Source organism: Pristis pectinata, chromosome 4 (assembly GCF_009764475.1).
Source record: "Pristis pectinata isolate sPriPec2 chromosome 4, sPriPec2.1.pri, whole genome shotgun sequence".
Classification (NCBI taxonomy): Eukaryota; Metazoa; Chordata; class Chondrichthyes; order Rhinopristiformes; family Pristidae; genus Pristis; species Pristis pectinata.
In genome coordinates this window covers 84,591,313-84,616,469 of record NC_067408.1, presented here as the reverse complement: position 1 = coordinate 84,616,469, position 25,157 = coordinate 84,591,313, and the positions used below count along the sequence as shown (strand labels likewise).

The following is a 25,157-nucleotide window of genomic DNA, read 5'->3' as shown; positions in this document are numbered from 1 at the left end:
TTAAGCATCATTTCTCCAGCTTCACGTTAATGCATTTTATCCTGCTGCTCCTATACTCACTAGTACTTGGCATTGGAAATAATCAAGGGATAACTTCCTTTTAGGATCTATGCTTTTGAACTTCTTCCCCAAGCTCCTCAAGCTCTGATTGTAGGACCTAAAAGCATACAAAGAAATGCTCAACTTGTTAATACAGTGACATATATTAAAGCTCATATTCACTAGTGACTTCATGCTTATATCTGATCTCTCGTGTTAGGAAACACTTTCATTTAATTTTGGTTAGCTAGTGAAACTATATATTCAAGAATCTACAGTTAATCCTGAAGTTTATAAGGAGTAGTTTTAACAAAATGACAGAAAGCTTAAATCAGATGAAACCTGATTAGTTTAATTTAGTGAAAGTGCAACCAATACTGAAGGCCAACAACACTTTATTTTTAAAAAAAGATACCATTACAGAAAGAATAAACCATGTACATGTCTAAAGGTTAAAGACGGGCAAAGAGATAGACTAAAACAAGGTGGCTAACAAATTATGATGAAAGGATACATCAAACAGTTGTCCTGTATGACATTTTCATACCTTTATGAATGTTTCCTGCTGTCCGTCTTTCACTCTTTCCATTGTCTTGCACTAAATCTCTTTATCAGTCTACCTTCCTGTCCAACTTATTTTCAGAAAACATGGAGCAATGAACTAGCTACAAACTGTCACGTCACACTCACACCAGGAATTTGCAGTTATTGAAAGTCTGTTTTACACACCTTTAACATTGAAAATGACTATCACAGCACCACCTACAGGCAGAGCAGATATAAGCAACATATAATGAGAATCAATATAACACACACCCACTGTCCTAATTTAAATATATGCAAGATAAATTACCTTCAAATTTTGCAAAGTTGCCCCTGTATTGCACAATCTGGTCACCGGGTCCAAAAATTTGTCTCATACTGTCCAAAAATATTTTTCAGTTGCCATTGAATTACACAGTAACCTAAAGAGTTCAAAAAGAGATTTAAAAAGATTTATTAACAACATAACTAAATGTGTTCAGTTAATTGCCTTAATGTATTTTAACACCCTCAGTTGGGCTTCTTCTCAGCTCAAAAATGTTTAAATGAACATTTTAATTCTATTACAAGCAAGAAATTAATTTAGTCAAATATCTGGATTTTAAGCATGCGCAATTTGAAGAATTTTCCAGAATGCAATCTGCGTATGAATAGCCATTGAGGAGTTCCCTCTGCTCTTGCTTCTGGCACATGCTATTTATACAATCCTTCTACAAATGTCACTGAACTACTGCATAGAGTTGACAAACTCACAAACAGTAATTGAAAAGCAAACAAAAACGGCAGATACTGGAAATCCGAAATAAAACCATAAAATAGTTGACATCCTCAGCATGTCAGGCAGCATTTGCGGAGAGAAATTGAGTTATTGTTTCTGGTCAATTACCTTTCATCAGAATTGATGGAAGTTTATCATTTCTAATGATGACTGACTGGACCACAGGAGAGGAGGCGGCTGTTCAGTCCTTCAGTTTGCTCCTCCACTCAATCTCTTGCGCCATTTAGTTAGATCATGACAGATCTTCATCTCCAATTCATTGACTCAACTTGGCTCAAGTAGCCCTCAACAGCAAAAGATTATTGACCACAAAGTGGTTACATGAGCTACCATCAACCGTCTTTTGTTGTGGGAGAGTGTTCCACATAGCTATTGCATTTTGTGTAAAGAAGAAATTTTCTGACTTCTAACCTTAATGACCTGGCTCTCATCTCAAGGTTGTGCTCCCTTTGTTCTAGATTATCCAGCTGTAGAAAATCTTTACTTCTATTTACTCTATCAATTTGCTTCAAATCCAAAAGCAGCTTAATCAAAATAATGTCTTAACCTTATACATGCTGAGCTAATGTAATATTTCTTCCGAATGTCCCAAAAAACCTCAAATGAATTAGCATAACCTTTCCTTCTAAGGCCAATATCTTATTTCTGAGGCAACTATTTAAAAGTAATAGTGTACAACTGGGTCCCATTCTCCTGGTATTTTCTTTGTTGGAAGGTTGTCATCTCTAATGAGCCCCTCCCAACCATTCCCATGTTGGATCCACAAATCAAGCTCTCCAAGAGTTCCTGCCACCCACACCACAAGGTACTGTGACATCCCTGGCCTACCAACTTCACAGACACTATTCTCATTTTCACTACATGCATAAATGCTTCTCAGATCTCCAGGACCTTCTCACTGATGCCCTAAAATCCAGAGGTCTTTTGTAATAATCACAGATCTTGGCGCTGCCCAAATATTTTTAGAACCTGCTTTTCTTTAGCCTATAGAAATGCAAATATCCAATGAAGAGACAATGACAGAAGCAACAGATACTATAGATACTTGAAGGGCATTTTTGATGGAAGTAGTGTCTCAATTATCAAATTTAAGCATGGTTTTTTTTCATCTTTCTCTTCTATTTATCTCCTTTCATCTGGGTGTGCTATGCTATACCAAACCGTGACAAGAAAATCTATATTATCTCCATTTTCAGGTAATGCTTTCCAAATGAAGCACTTGCCCCATGTATTTTGTAGTCAGTGATGAATATATAACACTGTCTGTACATTAAACCAAACTTTCTGTAGACTTTTCTACTGAAACCTGCAGATGAGCTATCAAAAGCAGTATTTCCCTTTGTGAGGACTACAAGGCATTTGTGAACACTGTAAGCAATGGTAAGTATCCTTAACTAATTAAACTGACAGATGCTTTCCTGTAGCATACAGAGCCTAAATTAGGAACTGGAAATTAGAATTATTAGTTCCCAAACTTGAAGTAATTTTCAGTGTCGTGGAAGTTGTTTGGCTACAATTATGATCCAGCACTTTGTTAAGAATTTGGTGACATTTCAATGGACAAGCTGGAACTTTGCCTGCTGAGTTTAGTGGATACCAGCAAGTCTTACCACATTGTACTCTTCCACATGTTTGAATATCAAATCTCTGGGAGAGATACAGGAGCAGGGCAAAGCTGAAAACCACATTGTGATTTTTATGTTTAAGTGCACAACTGCTACCACTGGAAGTTGCTGTCTGATCTACTACATAAATATTGAGGGCTAATAATATTATTTCCCACCACAAATATATGGCCATTATAAAATAAAACACACAAATAATGATCTCACATTGCACATGGTCTAGAGCAGGTGTGGTGGCATTACCATTAAATAAAGTGTGGTGGATAATTGAACAAAGATAGGAGACACAAGTCAGTCACCACTTTATCTTTATAACTTCTTTATAAATTCTTATATTCACATTGGAAATGAAAATCATGTACTTAAATTAGCCATGGCCTAATTACTGAATTTTACAAACAGTGGGATGGAGCACCTCTAAATTGAAAGAATTAATTAAGACAAACATCACTATCAATATGTGCTCTGACGATGAAAGGTTGCTCTATTACACAAGCCAGTGTAATTGAAAACAACTGTATAGGAAGCGCAAACTGGATAGAAAATGATATACAAGTACTTAAAATTTAGCAGCATTGGGAAGGGGATTAACATAGAATACAGCACAGGAACAGGCTATTCAGCCCACAACGTTGTGCTGAACTATTTAAACGCCTAACTAAATTAATTCTTTCCACCTACAAAATGTCCATATCCCTCCATTCTCTGCACATTCATGCCCACCTATGAGTCTCTTTAACGGTTCTATCGCATTTGCCTCCACTACCACCCATGGCAGCACATTCCAAGCACCCACCACTCTGTGTAAAAAAAAATCCTGCACATCTCCTTTGAACTTACCCCCTCTCACCTTAAATGCATGCCCTCTAGTATTAGACTTTTCAACCCTGGGAAAAAGATACCAGCTGTCTACTTTACCTATGCTTCTCATCTCATAAACCTCCATCAATCTCAACTCAGCCAGAGTCTGCTCAAGAGAAAATAACCCAAGTTCGACCAACCTCTCCTTCTAGCACATGCTCTCTAATGCAGGCAGGATGCTGGTAAACCTCTTTTGCACCCTCTCCAAAGCTTCCATATCCTTCCTATAATGGGGCAACCAGAATTGAATGCAATACTCCAAAGGCGTTCTAACTAGAGTTTTATGAAGTTGCAACTTAACTTCCTGACTCTTGAACTCAATGCCTCAACTAATAAAGGCAAGCATGCCATACACCTTCCTTACCACCCTATCAACCTGTGTAGCCACTTTCAGGGAACTACGGACTTGGACCCCAAGATCCCTCTGTACATCAACACTGTTAAGGGTCCTGCCATTAACAGTGTCCTGTCCCTTAACATTTGATCTCCCAAAGTGCAACACCTCATACTTGGCCAGATTAAACTCCATATGCCATTTCTCTGCACATATCTGCAACTGATCTACATCCTGCTGTATCCTTTGGCAATCTCCTACGTTATCCACAACACCACCAATCTTTGTATCATCTGCGAACTTTCTAACCCACCCATCTACATTTTCACCCAGGTCATTTACATACATCACAAACAGCAGAGGTCCCAGTACGGATTCCTGTAGAACACCACCAGACAGAGACCTCCAGCCAGAATAAGTCCCATTGACCACCACCCTCTGTCTTCGATGGGCAAGCCAATTCTGAATCCAAATGGCCAATTCACCGTGGAACCCATGCATCTTAATATAAAAATGGACTTTTCTCCATGAAGGTTTAAAAGGTTTGTATACCAGAATAATACAGTATGGATGGATGATCGAGAGCTACATAAAGCAAGATTGATGTGAGTAAATTAGGCAACAATTCCTCAAGCATATAGCACAGATGACTTATTTTAAATTGTATAAACAGAAAAGAAATAAGCCCATTACATTATTAGAGAATAACAAATCTGTGAAACCCAAATTACCAGTATACTTCCCCATTCTATTGGGATACCATGAATCTTATTTTGCAAATAGAAGATTCACTAACAGGAAACAGCATAGGCACAAATGTTTTCCGGTTGGCAAAATGTAATGAGTGGTGTATCACAGGGATCGGTGCTGGAGTGTCAACCCTTTAACAATTTGTATAAGTGATTTGAATGAAGGCACCAAACAAAGATAGACAGAAACTAAAAGTGTGAAAAAGGCATAAGGAAGCTGCAGAAAGGATACAGATAGTGCAACTTGACAAAGATGCAGCGAACAATCTTACATGGGAAAATGTGAAATTGTCCATTTTGATCAAAAAGAAGCAAAAGCATGTTATCGATATGTTGAGAGGTTGCAGAATTCTGAGATGCAGAGGGATATGGATATCCTAGTGTCTGATTCACAAAAGGCGAAGGGAAGCAAACTGAATGTTGTCATTTCTTGCCAGGAGAATTGAATACAAAAGCAGTGAGTTTATGCTTCAGTTACGTAGGGACCTGGTGAGACCACACCTAGAATACTGTCTCCTTATTTAAAAGAGGGATGTTCATGCATTGGATACAATGCAGAGAAAGTTTATGAGACAAATAATCTAGAATGGGCAGGATGTCTCATGAGGAAAGGTTGGATGGGTTAGGGTTATACCTGCTGGAGTTTAGAAGAGTGAGAGATGACTTGATTGAAATATAAAATCCTGAGGAACTTTGACAGGGTAGATGAGAAGAGGATGTTTCATTTTGTTAAAGAATCTAAAACCAGGGTCCATTGTTTAAAACAAAAGGGTCACTGATTTAAGACAGCTTTTTTTCTCTCAGAGGATTGCAACTCTTCGAAATCTTTTAAGTAAATGAGACAAAAGTCCTCTAAATATACCTTAAGAGATTTTGGCTTTAACACAGTAACAGACCTTTTTTCCACCAGTGCTGAAAATACCAAATAGAGAGAAAGGTGCATATTAATTGAAGATGTAGCACACCATGAACTCGCCACTCGGCAGTGGGACAGAAGACCACCATTTAAAACCAAGGTTAAAAACTAAGATGTCAACTGCTATAATGTTCCAAGAAGGGAAAAATTACATCATGCCCTGCGAATAGTACATACCTTAATTTTCATGTTTAGTATGGAATTAAGCTAAATTAAAGGCTGAAATATTTGCTGACATTTACCTAAAACAATTTTAAACCATTATTTCATCTTCCAGGTAAAGCTTCTGCTGGGAACTGTAGTGGGGCCGTTTTGTACTCCTTTTAATAAGCAGCTCATTAAAGAGTAATATCTATATTTGTGCAGTATTATAAGAAACTAAATATAGCAACAGAATTACATTAACCTATAATTTAAGAAGATTTTTGAAATTACTGTACAACTAGGCTCAGAACATTACGGCGGGATATAGATCAGTTACAGATATGGGCAGAGACATAGCATCGGAACGTACAAAGAGAAGAACTTGCATTCAATAGGTGATACGAATACCTGATCAATTCATGTTGACCTGTCATACTAATCCATCACGAGTCCTTCTCACTGTTTTACAAAGCCAATAGCAGGTAGGGTCCCCAGTCCTCCTAGACTGTCTGGACTGAATGCATCTCATGATATGCCACTGCTGGCATATTAAAATGCAAAGGGTTCTTTGCATTTTAAATGTCCAATGCAAAATCAGTACCCAAGCACCACACACTCCTCTTGCTTGGTCTTTGATGCCAATATAAGCAGCCACAGAGAATTCATGATCTGAGAAAATGTCAACGACGGTCAGGATCCGGAGTTGGGAAGGCGGTGATTAGAATCAGGCGATGAGGAACAGGGTGAGTTGGAGAGAGGGAATAGATATCAGGGAAGAGACAGAGTCTTGGCAATAGGAGTGGGGTACAGATGGGATGGGCTGGGAGAACTTGGAGTAGCGGTTATGGTGCCCAGAAAAGAAGAAACATTTGAGTTTTGTGGTGATACAATGGTTAAGCAACCCCAAGTCCTGCACTGACAATACAGAAACCAGACTTCAAATTCAACCATGGGCGCTGTGGAAGTTAAATTTGTTATTGATCTGGAATATAAACAAAAAGCTAATCATTAGCGATGATGATCATGAAACTACTGGACAGTTGCAAAAGCTAATTTGGTCCACTTATGTCCTTCAGGGAAGGAAATCTGCCATCCTTAACTGCTCTAGCCTTTATGTGACTTCAGACCCACAGAAATGAGATTGTATCTTAAATATCTTCTGAAATGTCCCAGGAAGATGCACCTAGGTAACAAAGTCTGTCTTTGTCAGTGTTGCCCTTGTCCCAAAAATTGAACAAGTAAAAATGGAAGAATGAAAATTCTTTAACAGTGCTGTTAGCTCATCAGAGATTGCACACAACTATTAAGGCAGACTAGATCATTAACAGGCACAGGATAAATATTTGTTCGAGGAGGAGAATAAATGGATTTGAGGAATGAAGTTACAATAAGGATGTTAGCTGCATCTCGAAAGGTTAAGTGGGCTCCTCTTGCTGTGTTTTCTGTGATTCTATGAAACTATTCTTACCGATCCTGAGCCCACAAAATGTTTAGAAATATTAGTGTCGAGCTGATTTGAGGGCAATGAGTCCTGTGTGAAGGTCACTGGATGTATGGTTTATCCTCTATGAACCCCTCTCCCCATCTATGACTTCCCTTTGCCCCTAGTATTGATTTCCCATTTGCACCTCATCCTGGGAAATGGCCCCTTAATTCACATCCACCATTCAACTACAAAAGATGCAAGGTTTAAAAGATAAATCTGCAGATATCATGTTGTCAAACATCATTAGATCAAACTTCAAAGAATGGTTTCAATCATAGTTGACTACCTTAAGAACAAATCTCTAATTTTGTTATAAAGATTGGCAAAACATTATTGAATTATGAATATTAAAACATTATTTAAAAGGATAAAACAGGATATTCATTCTTTGCTACTTGATCATGAGGTGGCTAGGTGTGAGGCCTTCCTGTTTGCAAAATAAACAAGGCATCACCCTTTCAATTTACCAGTCAACATTGAGTGAAGGTTCTAACTGTATGATACTGTGAAATCGGTACAAACAATGCTATAAATATATAGTAGATCCGCCAGTACTTGAAGAGAGAGTTAGCATATTTAACTTTTTATAGCAACCAGATCATTAATAAAGAATGTAATCATTCAACAACAAAAGTAAAATAGAAAGCAAGAATTATGAGTGCTTTATGTCATTGAAATCCCACCCAACTAAATGTATTCCATCCATACCACACAAAAATAAACAGCTGGAGCCAGCGTACAGAAAGCTTTAACTTGAAAAATCTATTCCTGTTGAACAGCACTTTGCTTCAAGTCACAGAATGCTAAAAAGCTGCAAGATCATTTAAATATAGTAAAAGATCAAAATATCCAGTCATTTTTGTGAACAACAAGGGCCTCGTTTTGGAAATAGCAATTACAAATATGGATTTTAGCAATGGAAGTCATGCTTTGCATTTTTGATTTATATTTCTTCCTGAATTTGAACAAAATATTTGTATATCCTTTGTCCAACATGTTTTTTCTGAGTACAAATAAAACAATGATTTGTAAATGCAATGCTTTAATTTAATTCTCAATGGAATTCTGCAACAAACAAGGAAATACTTTCAGCTAAATAACATTTCCAACTGCCCTCCTGAAGCTTTGTGCCAAAACAGAGAAGTAATAGCTTCCTCAATCTCTCTGGTTCAACTGCTTGTAGATGATCCAGACAAAAGAAATTAAAGAATTAATGCTCTATGATTAAAAAAAAACAAAATGCTCCCTGCAGAAGAGAGGTAAGGTAATGGTCACATCAAATTTTGCAGTGTTGACATGAAATTTTAGAAGACTTAACATAAAGCTGATTTTTTTTGGAGATTATCAGCTGGATACAATTAAAAATAATGCTGGAAATCTGAAATTGTATCAGATAATGCTGGAAATAATCACATCATGCAGTATCTTTGGAGAAAGTATTATTGGAGATGGATATTGCTGGCTAAAATTGGCAGTTCCAATCCTGAGCTGTTTAAACTTCAGTAACCTCCACCTGCCATATATGTGCTGTTGAATGTTAAAGTCCAAATGACTGGGTGACAGATGAGGGGTCTCTGCCATTGCACATTGTCAATGATTCCCTGGTATAACCCTGAGAAAATCACTACTCAGATGCTACACCATTCAGACCTAGCTGAGGATCACAGACCTTATCGATTGAAAGTGTGATTGTAGGCATTTGAAAACTCAAAATCCTTGACTGCCCCCAGTTATATTCTAGGGATGGGGCCTATGCATGAGTCACATGTAGGCTATTCACCAACTGGACCTCACTGCACCACTTGAGGCCAGCAAGACTGGCCCTTTACATCTGGCCTAGTAAAGTGCAGATATGTGGGAGCCACAGTCAGAGGGCTTGGTGCAGTATGCCCCTGCTCAATGCGTCAAAAATTTGAAACGTTCAAAATGCACAATCACTGACCTGAAGTGTTGCCAATGTTTTCTCTATTGACAGATGCTGTTGGGTATTTCCAGCACTTTCTCTACTTATCAACTAGAGATGGGATCAGCTCTAAAGCAATTACATTTGTTATCAGATGTAGTGACTTGTTTTAAGATAACAATAGAATTATAATTCTATAAACTTTGCACTGACTTAATGAAGATATGATGTATTGTCTAATGCATCATCTGCAGAACAAACATCTTTTTCTATTTGTAAACCGGGCTAATCATTTATTTAAAACAAAAAAACTACAAATAAATGTTTCACTTTATACATTTGCCAAATGTAATTATTTAAACTTTTCAGGGAGTAGAATTCAAGAATGTGTCATTAATGAAGACAATTCAGAGGAACCAGTCGCAAAAGATATCATTTTACTGTGTTTCCTGAAGATTATATTATAATTTGAATATAAATTTGGTACAGTTCAATGCACTGGAAACAACTTCTATTGAGAAATATTTACGGCAATCTAACCTTTGTTGTTCCAAAGGATGCCTTCTGTAAGGACCCAATTATCACAATGAGGCCTGGGGAAATTGCACTCTTTCAAACTGGAAGTCCCACTGTTGCCAGTGGCCAACTGGATGGTCACAATTCATGGTTAAACTACCTCCTCTTCAACAACTCAATTGCTCTATTTATTTCCTCCTATCTGAGGGATCAGCTGTACCAAATACCTCACATTTGTCCAAATGCTTTTTTAAAATCTGGATGCCAGTGTAAAGCATGCTTAATCTCTGCAATACTGAAGCTACAACTTGAAGCTCAGAGGCATACAAATCATTCCTCCAACAATATAAATGAGTCTATGTTTCCACACCTGGGTTTTAGTTCTGGATAGTGAACCCTACCCAAGCTTATTGATGCTTTTTTTAAAAATGGCCTGCGAATGGTTTTAACCTGGGATGAGGCAAACCTCATGATATCCTCACCATTTTGAGCTGTCTACTATGTGGCCTGGAGAAAGAGACTCACGGGAACTGGCTTTATCAAGTACACTTTTAAATTTCCCTTAAAGTCACCAATGCTTTTGTGAAAGTTGATCCTCCTTTCTTTGAGGTAGCTTGGGCGTATTTGAGTTATGTATATTCTTTAGCCTTCAAAATCTATTTAACATTTAATATAGAACATTACAGCACAGGAAAAGGCCCTTCAGCCCACTATGCCTGTGCTGACCATGATGCCAATCTCAACTAATTCCATCTGCCTGCACATGGTTCGTATCCCTCTATTCCCTGCTTATTCATGTATCTGTCTAAATGCCTCTACAATTTGGTTATTGTAGCTGCTTCTACCAGCTCCCCTTGCAGTGCATTCAGGGCACCTACCACACTCAGTGTAAAAAAAGAAATGCCTTGGACATCTCCTTTAAACTAATTAAAACTTTCCACAAAATTTTGCTACTTTGGAATGTGTTGGTTTAATAAAAATTGCACTGATTGTTTTTGCTACATCTATAATTTGTAGAAGATTTCCTGCTATATATAATCTTGTAGAACTAATGAAATATTCTCATTTTATGCAGAAACTAATTGGGTAAGGCAGATTAGAATGAACTAGGGTTTTGCTCTGACCTTGATTTTGCTAATGATGCTGTGCTTTTGGTACTGTGTAAGAAAGCGTCACAGAAGGTCACAGCATGAAAGGTGGCCATTCAGGCTTTGTATCTGAAATAGCAGCTATGTCTAGTTTCATCGCTCTGATTTTCGTCCACAACTATAAATTATTCATCTTCAGTATCTGTCTACAGCAAAACTCTCATAATCCTCTATCCAATATTTGGAAATCCTGATTGTTTGGCATCTGGACTGCGAGGGCTATGTTTCCCATGCTCCCTTGAAACTCACCAGGACCCCTTTTTCCCACACTCCCCTGAAACTCACCAGGATCCCATTTTCCAAGCACTCTTGGAACTCGTTGGGGCCCCATTTCCTGCACGCATTTTTAACTTAATGGGTTCACTGGAATATTTATTATGCTATTGAATTAAAGCTGTATTGGGCAATTAATTGGAAATAATTTCCAATAGTACAGAAAGCAACCTTTCCTCAATATCAGCAAAATAAAAGTGCTGGTCATTGACTTCAGGAAGGGGTGGTGCACATACACTTGGCTTCATCAATGGTGCGGAGGTCGAGAGGGTTGAGAGCTTCAAGTTCTGAGGAGTGAACATCACCAATTGCCTGTCCTGGTCCAACCACATTGATGCCACGGCCAAGAAAGCTCACCAGCGCCTCTACTTCCTCAGGAGGCTAAAGAAATTTGGCATGTGCCCTTTGACACTCACAAATTTTTATCAATGCACAACAGAAAGCACCGCAAGAAACTGCAGAGAGTTGTGGACACAGCTCAGCACATCACGGAAACCAGCCTCCCCTCCATGGACTCTGTCTATACTTCTCGCTGTCTTGGGAAAGTAGCCAACATAATTAAAGACCCCACCCACCCTGGATGTCCTCTCTTCTCCCACTCCCATCAGGCAGAAGATACAAAAGCCTGATAGCACGTACCACCAGGCTCAAGGACAGCTTCTATCCCACCGTTGTAAGAGTAATGAATGGTTCCCTAAGTATGATAAGGTGGACTCTTGACCTCACAAATCTACCTCGTTATGACCTTGCACCTTATCGTCTACCTGCACTGCAGTTTCTCTGTAACTGTGATACTTTACTTTGCATTCTGTATTGTTTTACCTTGTACTACTTCAGTGCACTGTGTAATGAATTGATCTGTATGAACAGTATGCAAGACAAGTTTTTCATTGTACCTCGGCAGAAGTGATAATAATAAACCAATTATAATTCCAAAAACATGCTAGTCTGGCACCACCAAATCCCAAACAAGCCAAGTTAATGGAGGTCTATTGTAACACCTTTCAAAAGGCTTTTGGGCATTTTCTTTAACCCCATTTTCAGGTACTGTTCCAGATCCTGATAAATTCCCTTTTTTGACAATAAATTTTAAATCTAGTACTTTTACTGGAGGGATTAGCATTTTTCTATCCAGTCTGTCAAAAAGTATGTCTTTACCTTCAAATACATTGATATATAATTTAAAAACAAAATATCTATCAAAAGGTAACCTTCTCTCATATACTTTTAGACACTTTTGATAAAACTAGTTAAATCATGTCACACAGTACTCTTTAAATCAATTTCCAAAATGCAACAGAGTAACTTACAGCAAATAATTCTTCATGAACTTTATCCTTTGCACATGTTAGTCCAAACTTATAAATAACACCGGGCACTTCTATTGCTGTACACTGAGGAAAGAGAACATTATGTTAATATGTATGGAATTCAAGTTTTTAATCTAATCGTATAATATTAGACATCCTCTCCAGAGGAAAGAAAATGCTCCTGCCAGAATTCAAAATCCACAGTAGCCCAATTCCAATAAGTGATCAAGTCTCTTAAGCATACATATCCTGTTCACATTTAATGGGATTTGTCAAGCTATATATACTTTAGTTGTTTGTGGCTATCATAGGCATGGACAATATTAATTGTCAATCCTGAACTATCTCAGAGAAAAAAAAAATCGGTAATGCACTGCCTTCTTAAAATGCTGCAATTCCAGTGTTAAAAATGCTCTCATCAGTCTGGTTAGTTACAGGATTTAGATCCAGTGACAATGAAAACTGAATGATAAGTCTAGATGGCATGTCACTCGGAAGAAACTTGTGGTATTCCCATTTACCTGATGCCCTTGTCCTTGAAGGGTTCAGAGATCAGGGGGTCCAGTAGGTGCTACTGAAGAAGCTTATTCATGGGATTTGATCATTGCTGACAAGATTAGAATTTACTGTCCATCCTTAATAGTCCCAGAATTTTATGGCTTGTTTGGGGTCAACCATATTTCTATAATTAGTCACATGCAAGACAGGCCGAGGAGATCTTGATATCTAATGGAGTCAATCCATTGGCTGAAGACCATGGTAATGACCAAATCTAGAGGGAATGAACCATCAAATTGAGTATTTTTAGCAGTAAGTGCTAAAATGCTTCAGCACTGACTTCTGCATTTCAATGCTGGGCTCCACTACAGGATACAATAGGAAATTTCCTTAAGTACTTCAATTGCTGCAAAAACACTTTCAGAGCTAAGGGTTTGGGCAGCTTAAGACCTTAGTGAAAAATAGTGGAGCAATTATAATGCATGCATGTTGTCCTATGTTGTGGCTTCACAGACTGACACCTTATTTTCAGGGACTTCTGTCGTGCTCTGAAATGTTGTATACTGAACCACTGTTGCTCTCTTGACTTCATGTGCATTTTCAGTGACAACCGATAATTATTACAAATATGCATGAATTGAAAGATAGTCTAGTGTTGCAGTGATGTTATACTACTGTTATCCTGTGTGACAGAGCATATATTTGCAGTTTCACTACGAAGTGAATTCAGAAACTCAGTCATCCCTCAACGAAGTACTGAGGACAAATGGGAAGCTGCACTTGAAGGTGAATCAAACCTCTGTTCTCATCAGCCTATTAAGAGTTTGGATAACAGATTCAATGAACTGCACATGTCAATTTGAAAAAGGAAATGTTCCCAAAGTAACAATATATATCAAAGTCACATGCATCCACATGCATTACATCACACATGAAAATTTGAAGTTAATCTAAAAGGAGACAACTAGACTTTCCCCAACATACTCTGTGAGGTTGCTTTCTCAATATAAATGAAAATAATATTTTATAATTGGAAAAAAATAATCACTTGGCAAAAGAATATGAAACTTATGAATTAATTGAACCAAGTTGTGGTAGGGGCTGATCTACTCAATGAGGAGCTCTATTAATTTCTCAGGATTACAGAGCATACTGGACAGCTTCATAAATCCATGATGTGTGTATTACAATTATTTGATAGAATTTTAAGGAACTGTAGTTCAACTGACCCAAGTACCAGGATGAGAAGATCTAAGATGAAACAAGGTACATTCCGAGAATAGGAACACCAGATAGTGACAGGACACAATTTTAACTTTTTGGGTAGCTACGCACCAAATAACTCCGGGAAGAAAAATATTTTTAGTTCAGTATTTGTTTACTTCAAAATTGACAAACATGTAACATTGCAATAGATTTATTACAGAAAATAAGTTTACGATGTAGAAATCAAGAATATTCCAGAGAATGAATGCACTCATTCCTGGCCATGTGACTTCTGTAATTTACTTAGGACTCCTGAACTCTTCTGACAGGCTGGAGCTGGCTGGACCTGGCCTGCCGCCCAGAGTCTTGCACCACCGGGGCTGTAAGCAAAGGGTTTATCTTATTGGCCGACTACAGCTTTACGTCAAGGGTACAGCAGCAACAAGGTCTCAGGCGGCATGCCCTGGAACACTCCAAATACAGATCCACCCCAACTTATGCACACCTGGCTTATGTACAACCCGTACATGCGAACCAGTGTTTGTGAGACCAGTGGGATGGATTTGCCAGCTGCTGCAGGCATCTTCTGCCTTGTGGGATCTTGGTTTGCGGCTGCATTTCCACCTTGTGGACTGTTTGGGTTACGAACAGTTCACAGGAACGGAAGCCTGCCATTACCTGGAGAGGACCTGTGGGCTTTGACAGAAGGGAAGGCAAAAGGAGAAGTTCCGTCTTCTATTAAAACTGCCAAGGATTTCAGTAGTTGTTTTAAAATATCTCCGATGTTGAATTATTAAAAACATTAAACTAACATAAAATAGTTAAAAGGAAATTACTTATCGTTCATTTTGTCTCCTAATTTGCAAAGGCCAAGAATCCTTATCAAAACCAAATTGGGGCCCTAATAATGATTGATGGTGAAACATACCATGGCAGACATGACATAATCTGTCACTCAGTAGGACTCGGTTTTCTGTGTTCAGCAATGCACCTGGATAATTCCAAGTCTTAATGAATTTTCTAACCAACAAGATTAATCTATTATATAATCATATACCATCGTTATTTACAGTGGTTAGAGTCAAATGTATGCCAAATACAATTGCCAGAGAATGTGGTTTTGGCTGTTTTGTTTTAAAAACAAGGAGTTAAATCCAACTGCAGTTCCTTTACAATTGTTTTCAGGAATTCAGATTTCCTATTAAATTAGATAAGGCCAGTACTCAAAGTTTGTTGTATATTGGGATGTTGGCTTTCAGAAAAGGTCATAGTTCAAGAGGAACATGTGTTTGGACAGCTGCAATAATGAAGTATTTTGCCTTTAAAAAGTTTCGCTTTTCTTCAAGTAGTCTACTTTTCTCAACTCACACCATCTTCTATTTAAATTTATTTCTAATGCATTTTATACTTTCTTAATCCAATCATTTTTGCATCTTTACTGAAGGACTTCTTAGCTAAGGCATTCAAGCCAACATAACACGAATAATATAAAACAATAGCAAAATAATGCATAGCTGGAAAATTGAAATAAAAACAGAAAAAGTTGGAAATACTCAGTAGGTCAGACAGTATTTGTGGAAAGAGAAACAGTTAATGTTCATGATATGGGATACTGGCATTCAACAGTCAGGGCATCAAATACAGAAGTAGGGAGGTCGTGCTCCATCTTTATAAAGCCTTGGTCAGACCCCAGCTGGAGTACTGTGTACAGTTCTGTCACCCATTCTACAGGAAGGATATGATCGTGCTGGAGGTGGTGTGGAGGAGATTCACCAGGATGTTGCCTGGAATGGACAGCAGTTCAGTTCTGAGGAGAGACGGGAGAAGCATGGTCTGTTCTCCCTGGAGCGGAGGAGGTTGAGGGGACAAGACTGAGGTATACAAAATACTGAGAGGTATAGATAGGATAAACTGCAGGGAACTTTTCCCATATTAGAGGTAGGTAAAACTAGAGGACATAGATTTAGGGTTTAGGAGAAGAGATTAAGAGGGGATATGAGGGGCATCTTCTTCACCCAGACAGTGGCAAATACCTGGAAATGCACTGCCCAAAAGAGTGATTGAAGCCGAGTCACTGGTGGTATTTAAGAGGTGTCTAGATGAGCACTTGAATCACCTAGGCACAGAGAGCCATGAAGTAAGTGCTGGGGGATGGGGTCAATACAGAAGGGTGCCCACTGGTCAGTGCAGACGACTTGGGACAATTGGCCTGTTTCCATGCTGTAAAATTCTACGACTTCCAAAGAAATAGAGTTAACATTTTGAATCCAGCTGCTTGACCTGCTGAACATCCCCAGTGTTTTCTTTCTTTATTTCTTAATGTTAATATAAACAAAGAAAATAATTTTTTTATGCTAGGCATGCATCCAACTCAAATATTGTAACATGCACAATGCAATACTTAAAATGGTAATAACAACTAAAGTGCTCAATACCCATAATAGTACAAGTTATATTCTACAACCTCAAATAATTGTTAAAATATTTGCAGTTTTACGAAAAACAACTCATGGGAGGAAAGGGATTTACTTGTTTCACTCTGCTATTACAGTAGAACATAGTACTAATCAGGAGGGCACATTAAGAACAAAATGCAAGTTAAGTGGCTTTGAAAACTGCATTAGCATTAACTAAATTTTTGCTGCTTTAGACATTTTGTGTAAATTAGATCATTTCTACTTATCACATCAACAACAACACTAACAGTATCCTATAGCTATAAAGTACTTTGAAACACTTCCCTTATCTATTTTTGTTTATAATTTCATTGATCTCTTTTATTCCTTTTGCAATGTCTATGTTAGGAATTCAGAATGGAATCTTCACTTGTTTGTTTTGTATATGTGTACAAGTGCTCCAAAAATACATTCAGTTTGGAAATGATAGGATAAAGGAAATGAGCACAAGTAAAATAAAAAAGAAATGAACAGAAGTGAAAGCTGATAAATTCCCAGGATCCAATGACCTTTATTCTAAGGTTTTAAGAAAGATGATTACGGGGATACTGGATGCATCGGCTGTCATCTTTCAAAATGTCATTGATTATGGAACGGTTCCCAGAGATTGGAAAGTAGCAAATATAGCAAATTAAGTGGAGGGCGAGAGTAAATGGGGCATTAAAGCCATTCAGTCAGGCATCAATATTAGTAAAAATACTCAAAATTCATTATTAACGGGGCACATAAGCAGACTCAACATGGATATATGAAAAGGAAATTGTGTTTGACAAGTCGTTTTGGAGTTTTTTTTGAGGCTGTGGGTAACAGAATACATAAAGGTAAACCAGAGGATGTATTTTTTTCTCTCACTTTCAGAAGGCCCTCAATAAGTCACCAATAAGAAGTTATGAAACAAAATCAGAACATATGAGATTGGGGGTATTATATCGGTATGGATTACGAACTGGTTAATGGACAGAAAAACAGACAGGAGGAATAGCAGGGATTGGTTTTGTCACCACTCCTGTTCTATACAAATGATTTGGATGAGGGGACCAAGTGTAACATATGCAAATTTGCTGGGTTACGAAGTGGAATGGCAAGGTGAGTTGTGGAAAGGATTCAGGGAAACTTCAAGGGCATATGGATGGGCTAAGCAAAAGGCAGAGGACACAGCCAATAAATAAAAGAATGTGAAATCACCCACTTTGACAGGAAAAATATAAAAGCAGTGAATTTTTTTTAAATGATGAGAGATTGAAAGGAGTAGGTGTTCAGAGGACTTGGATGTCCTTGTATGCAAATCGCTGCAAGTTAACAAATACAGCAGCTAATTAAGAAGGCAAATGGCACGTTGGCCTTTTTTTGGAAGACAATTTTAGTATAGAAGAGATCTTTTTCGCATTATAGAGAGCCTTAGTGGCATATTTTACTTTGGTCTGCTCTGAAGGAAGTATATAAGCGATACAGGAAGTGCAATGAAGTTCACCAGGTTGACCCCTGGCATAGGGACAATTGCCCAAGGAGCGACTAAGCAGACTGGGCTTATACACTCTAGAATTTGAAAGAATCAGAGGTGATCTCATTGAGATGTATTACATTCTCATGGGGCTCGACAGGGATGTTGTTTCTCCTCAAAGTAAGGGGCCTAAAATGAGAATAAAATCCCTCACCCATAGGATAGTGAATCATTGCAATTCTCAACCCACGAGAGTTGCAAGTTTCAGCTGCGGAGTCTATTCCAGACAAAGATGGAAATATTTTCAGATATTAAAGGAATCAAGGGATGCAGGCTTAGTACAGGAATGTGGTACTGAGATAAAAGACCAGCTGTGAGCTTATTGGATGACAGAGCAAGTATGGGGGTCAAATGGCTGATTCTTGCTTCTGTTGCTTACACTGTCCTATTGCATCTAGTCTGTGCACAAAATATAATGTATTCTATTACAGCTTGGCTTATTGAGGAAGTGAAATGGACAAGGAACTGAATAATGTATTTTGCAGACTTAATGCCCTTAAATGTTGAAAAGTGAATCAAATAACAAATCAGGCCAACCAAATGTGCACCATTTTTCTGTGTCAGTCCCCGAAGGAGGGGATTAATCATAAAAAGGAAATACTGAATTGATACCCAGAAATTAAAAAAGGAGACTCATAGCATCAACTTGCCATTGTTCAGCATCAACTAGTTTTATCCCACTGACTCAGCTCTTATAGAAGTTGCAATGTTCACAATATTTTACAGAATATTACCAATATTTTTGACATGAATCTGTTCTACTTAACTGTTCAGTGGGGTCAAAAGTATTATTCTATATATCCATCCAATATCTTGTCTGAAAGTTAGTCCCCAGGAAATGCTGCTTCACTTCCAGTGATCATAGGAAATACTGATGCATTTCTCATCACTTCTGTCTTAATCTCTTCATGACAACATCAGTTAGCAAAATAAACACCGATGCATTTTTGGCAGAAAATATCATTTATTGACTCAAGGCAGCAATAATAAACCATTTGAGCGAAAGAATACACAAAAATTCAGAAAATGATGAAAATAGATATTCCTACTCTCAGGAATCTCATCTCAGCAGTTGGGGATCCCAGTAAAAAAAAAAACTATGTTTTACTCAGTTGAGGTTTCAACAAGAAATAACCACTGGACTTGAGATTTTCTTTCAATCTTGGCACTAAGATGGTTGCTGGGTGAAACATGGCAAAATGGTATATCTGGATATTATAGAAAAAAATCCTTTACATTATTCCAGTTATATTTTTGGTTTAAGTAGCACAAAGACAAGTTAATGAATTCTTCTTAAAGACCTTTATCTCATGTCAAAGAAACAAATATTACAGAATTATTGCACAGCTGGCAGTTAACAGATCATCAATGCTGACACTGAACTGCAGTATGGAGGGAGTGCTGGATTGTCAGGGGTACTATCTTTTCCATTGACTTTTAACTGTGGTCTCATCTGTCTGCTTTTGTGAACATTAAAAAAAACCCCATGGCACTATTTAAAGAACATAGAGTACTCCCAGTGTCCTAGCCAACATTCCACCTCAATCAAAGCCTCTAAAAGAACAGTTTAACTAGTCATTTATCTTACTCCTTTTTTGGATTTGCAGAATCCAGACAAAACAATTCAGATGTAATCCAATGGCTGTAAAGTCACTTCAGATATCCAAGGAAGTGGCAGTTCTTTCAATAATAGGAAGTAAATGATACTCATCACTAACTAACCAGTGACTCCGATTAAGATCAGTTTCACAACGTTGTCTTGTTAGTACACTATACAAATATCTGTGTTTGCCTGAATGCACAAGGTAATCCATCAGCAAAATCTTTAACATATGGAACAACATAAAAGACAGAACAAAAACCACATCTAAATCTAGATGCCATCCTCAAAAATGTTCAGCTCTGATCAGTGAGGAAAGGGAAAAAACATGGTGCAGATTTACAACATGGAATTTAATAACAACAAAATCACCTCTCAGATGTTTGACTCCAACAAAGTCTGACAGAATAATTCAATACATCTAGCAAAAGGAGAAAAACTTCAGCAGTTTGCATCAATTTCGTGTCAAAACTTCATATTTTAATGTTATGCCTTTCACCGCCATAATATTATGTCTGTACACTTCATGAGATCTCCAACCACACTCCTAATGATTTATTTTCTTCCTGTTATCTGAAACATTAGCTACAGGAACACAATTGCCTCCTATACACCAATATGATTTATATTCTGGGTTTTCATTGTCCTAAATAACTCACCAGCTTGTAGAACTAGGTAGTGAGTCCCCAATAAACAAAAACGAATCTAGCAAAATACCACACGGAGCTGACATTTAAAAAACAGCGCTAATAAGAGGAATGCTCCGGGAGGGATCGTTAAAAAAAACTTGCTAATTGAAACAAACAGATCAAAGCCAAATGTGTATTCATCACCAGTTACTGCAGCATTAGCTATTAATGCAGAAGAGTAAATGCAATCCTTTTGCATAACTATTCAAATATTAACTGTCACCTTATTCAAATTTCCTTTAAGAAAAGTTCAAATGAAAAATACTTGGAAAAGAAGCTTGTTTTACAAGACTTTCATACAGTACAATCATGTACAGCACCAAGAGCACAGAGTGACAGAACATTAACATTGTCACAATATATATAAAAAAACAGCATCCACTTCCTTTGTATGTTAAACTTTTCAAAACTGTTGCATAACCCACGGTCTTATTGACAGATATAGTTCAAACTCCTCGTTAACAGTACCATCACAAACAGAACAAAAGTTCAGATTTTTAAAAAAACTGTGTTTGAGATCTCTAACATCACATGGGGACATACAGATTTGTAGCTTTTTTATTTATTCACCAGATCTTTAAGAGATATTGTATCTTAATAATACAGTGGAATGACACCGATTCCCTATCCCACCTCCATCTCTTCTATAGTGCACAACTAATCAACAAGCAAGGTTAAACAAAAATTGGAACTGTGGGAGTGGTGCGCCTCTCAATAATTGGTTAGAACTTGGTCATCAGATGAGAGGTGCTCTTGGTGCTGCTGTACTTGGCACAGGTGTGGCCCATTTCTTGCTCCTCCTCCCTGACAGTTACCCGAGACATCTTGCAGTTCATCTGGGGGTCCAACATGGAATGGGTCTGACGGGTCGCAATGCACGTCTCTGGCCAAAGTGGGGCAAAAGTGTTCCCAACATTGCCCTCATCCTGATGGCCACCTGTGTGGGTGGTTGCATCAGGCGGTGCTTGGAACCACAGTATGCAGACACCAAGTGTTGCTATGTGCTGAGGTTCCATCTGTACCTAGTGTTGCAAAGGATACGCCTAGCCCCATTGCCATGCAATGTCCCAGTCGGTGGGACGTTGCCGCACTACTTAATCTTTGTGGAAATGTTCTTCCAGAAAAACACCTTGGATTACAAGTCTATCAGGCATCGGTTAACACAGAATGTCCTGTAGGCACTGTGGGACAAAGACGAGATAGATCCTGTGGGGTGGTTCCCTGAGCACTGTCCAAATCATCAGGCAGAATACCTCGTCACCAGAATTTGGTTGGCGGCGCGAGGGGCCCACTCTGTCAGATCCTTTCTGTATGGTCTGAATCTCACTCCCAGTGTATGCTGCCCTAAGGATGGCTGTGACAAGGATGAGACGGCCATCCACCTCTTTGCGGACTGTACATTTGCAGAGAAGGTCCGGAGAAGGAAGCAAGGTGCCTTGTAGTGGTTCATCCTGAGCAGCTTCGTAACAGAAGTGGACATCAAGTGCTGCTGGAAGATCATCAACTCGGTGAAAGATACTCTTTGGTCTGTCCAAAACTTGCTGGTCTTCCAGTACAATGAGATGTCTGTAAGGGAATGCTGCTGACTGACACATTGCAGGCTGCAGGAGTACGTGTTGAGGGATACACTGAAGCTCAGTGTAGCCAACGCAAAGTCTTTGTGGGGAAGTACTGCAGTCTAGGGTCCTTTTGCCACTAGACATTGAGGGGCTAAGTCTTGTGTTGAAGCCTCTCAAACACTTGAAGTTTGTATCATCCCAGGAGGACACAAATGCGCAACAATGGTGCTATCCACACAAAATGTGCTAACACCACAAATGCACAGAACCGTTAACACTGAATGTATAGACTAAATGACACTATGAATGCAGAGCTATGCACTGTGTTTTTGGTACTTGTATATATTATTATGAATACATTTTAATTTTGAAATTCAAATAAATATATTGTAATTTTAAGACTGTTATCTTTCTAAACTTCAACCCAACAACAGTGGTGCTTAAATTCTTACGCAGCATACCAGATATAGTCTTGCTGGGAAAAAAAATGTGGAACCTCATAGAAATCATCATTATTTACACAGAAACCAAATTGTGACAATCACACATGCAGTTAAACATGGAAGTCAGGACGCTGCTTCCAAAGTCTCTGCTCCTCACAAGCTGAATGAACAAACCACCTTGCTGATAGAATTGGCATTCCATTAAATCCAACTACGAGACATCACCATCCTTATCTCAGATACACATTAAACTCAACAAAAAAGTTTGCTTGTCCATTCCAGTCTAATTGGGCTTTTAAAAACAATGCAAATCTTAATTGTTGCCAGTCAAATCTCTAGAACTGAAAATTAACTTTTACAAGTCACCTTTCAACTGTTAGAAGTAAAAGAAATCTTATCTTCCAATCCAATCCAACTTTGTCTTGCTTTAATTTGCATTCCCTACCTTATTTGATATTGAATTAAATTATTTATTTGGTGCAGATTTGCATTGCTTATTGAGGATACTTCAATCTGTTTGATTATGGAGATCCACAGTTGCCTGCCTTGTTTAACACTGGTCCCAGAGGCTCTGAAGAAAGTACAATGCTTTTTAGATGTTTGGCTGGCAATAACTTGCTATTGACACAGATAAATATAACACATCTGTCAACTTTGCTGAACACTATGGTCTAGTGAAAATGAAACAGATTCCGTTATATCAATAATTCACAGAAAAATGAACGTCAACGTAAAGGAAAGCCTGCAACTTCAGTCCTGCCCATTCGTGTGTGGGTATAGTCAATGGTGCAGAGGAGGCACGCCCCTTTTCTCTCAGAGGGCAGGAAGATTTCCAGGCATCTACCTAAGAATGCAGTGTGAAGAGATATCAGAGCATATCAATGCCAACTTGCTGAGCATGCCGAGGCACTGCTGCAGAAGTGGGCTTTACTCTACAAGAAAGGGACCTGCTGACCTCTCTAGATGACAGCAGCCTGACTGCCCCACCATACATACAGTCTGCTGTCGTTCAGCCAGTCAGCTATAGCACACATCCGAGGTTAGGATGCTGCAGTTGCCAGCGAGGCCTTCAGAGTGGCTTTGAGGCCATCTGAAAACCATGAACAGAAGGTCACAAACGTTCCACCTCCCAACCAATAGCCACTGAGCTAGGATTTTGATCACCTTCTTGAAGTATATGGCTCTCGGTGCAGGCATGCCTTGCAGCTGTGTACAGATTCCTGTTGAAAGCTATAACAGAGAGGTGGCAGAGGACTCTTTTGGATCTCAGACAATCTGTGAGAACCATCTAGTTATACCAATTCTACATTAATCCCATTTTTATTCTTCACACATTCCTATCAACTCTCCCTGGTTTCCATCATTCACCTACACACTGGGGTAACTTACAGTGGCCAATTAACCTACCAACCCTCATGTCTTTAGGATGTGGAAGGAAACCAGAGCTCCCAGGGAAATCCACATGGTCACAGGGAGAACATGCAAACTCCACACAGACAGCTCCTGAAGTCAGGATTGAGCCTGGCTCTCTGCGCACTGCTAACTGTCCCACTGTTGCGATCTGAAAGGAGCCACAGCATAAACATTTAATGATGTTGACTGTGACAAACTCCTCCCCTGAACCTCATCCTCAAAAGCAAACCAACAACACCGTCCTTATCCACACTCAAACTATTTGATAAAGACAGCAACAACAGTGCAAGATCAGGTAAATCACCGTACCAATTTTTGAAAGTGATACGATGTGTCAAAAATACCTTGAATTCAAGCAACCTACAGAAATAATCAAACTTGCAACCAACCTGTACATGATCTCTTGAAATAATGCTGGCAAGTGGGTCTTCATGGGTTAGAACCAAACTGTGCTGTGCAATGTCAGTATGTAGAGATCAGAGGTGGAAAGCAGATCCACTAAGTGCAGCAATCCCAAATTTACATGCAGTACTTCGAGCTTGGAATGCTGCTAACATGCCCTCCTGCCAGTGTGACTTTCTTCAACAACATTATGGGCGGTGCACTCAAATCAGCATCCCTATAAGATTCTCATTTTGGGAGTGGGCTATTCTAATAGACTGCTAAATACCTCAAGCATGGGAGGGGTGATGCAAGTGAATTTCTAGGCCAACGCTTAACTTTAAAGTTCCGGTGGCTCTGGGTGGATGAGCATTGTGGAAGGATAGGGGAAACTTGGGGCTCTTGATCAAACAAAACACTTGTTCTACACATTGGTTGCTACAGTTTCTGCAAATTTTACTTGCAACAGCAGTACAATTATTGCAAATCCTCCTGGGCCACATCAAGATTGGGGAATATTGAACCAACAGTTGAAAGTGACTATTTAGTTGGCCAAAACTGCCTATCTTTTTAAGATATTATTTTGATGACACAGCTGAGTACATAAATACCTTATATTGTAGATCAACAATATAACTGGACATCTTGGAAGTTGTGAAAGTAATATTAATCATGCAACCACCAACAGCTTCTGAGAAATATTCCTCTCATGTAGGCCACTTGCTTTTCAAGCCATGCACTGGCACAATGGAGTTATCAGTCCAACAATATCAATGCTAATTAAAT

General features: G+C 38.6%; 1 protein-coding gene across 7 annotated transcripts in view; it reads right to left on the bottom strand.

The window, feature by feature from the left end:
* LOC127569898 (zinc finger and BTB domain-containing protein 20-like) overlaps positions 1-25,157 on the bottom strand; it is a 197,883-nt gene that overhangs the window by 28,914 nt on the left and 143,812 nt on the right. For 4 of the 7 annotated variants that reach the window (XM_052014937.1, XM_052014936.1, XM_052014942.1 and 1 more), the window contains 2 exons: positions 12,626-12,709; positions 893-1,004 (listed from right to left, as the gene is read on the bottom strand). The exons of 1 other annotated variant lie outside the window; for it this stretch is intronic. The gene's annotated coding sequence lies outside the window, so the exon portion shown is untranslated. The remainder of the gene's footprint in view (positions 1-892; positions 1,005-12,625; positions 12,710-25,157) is intronic. 2 more of the 7 variants (XM_052014939.1, XM_052014940.1) reach the window with 1 other exon arrangement.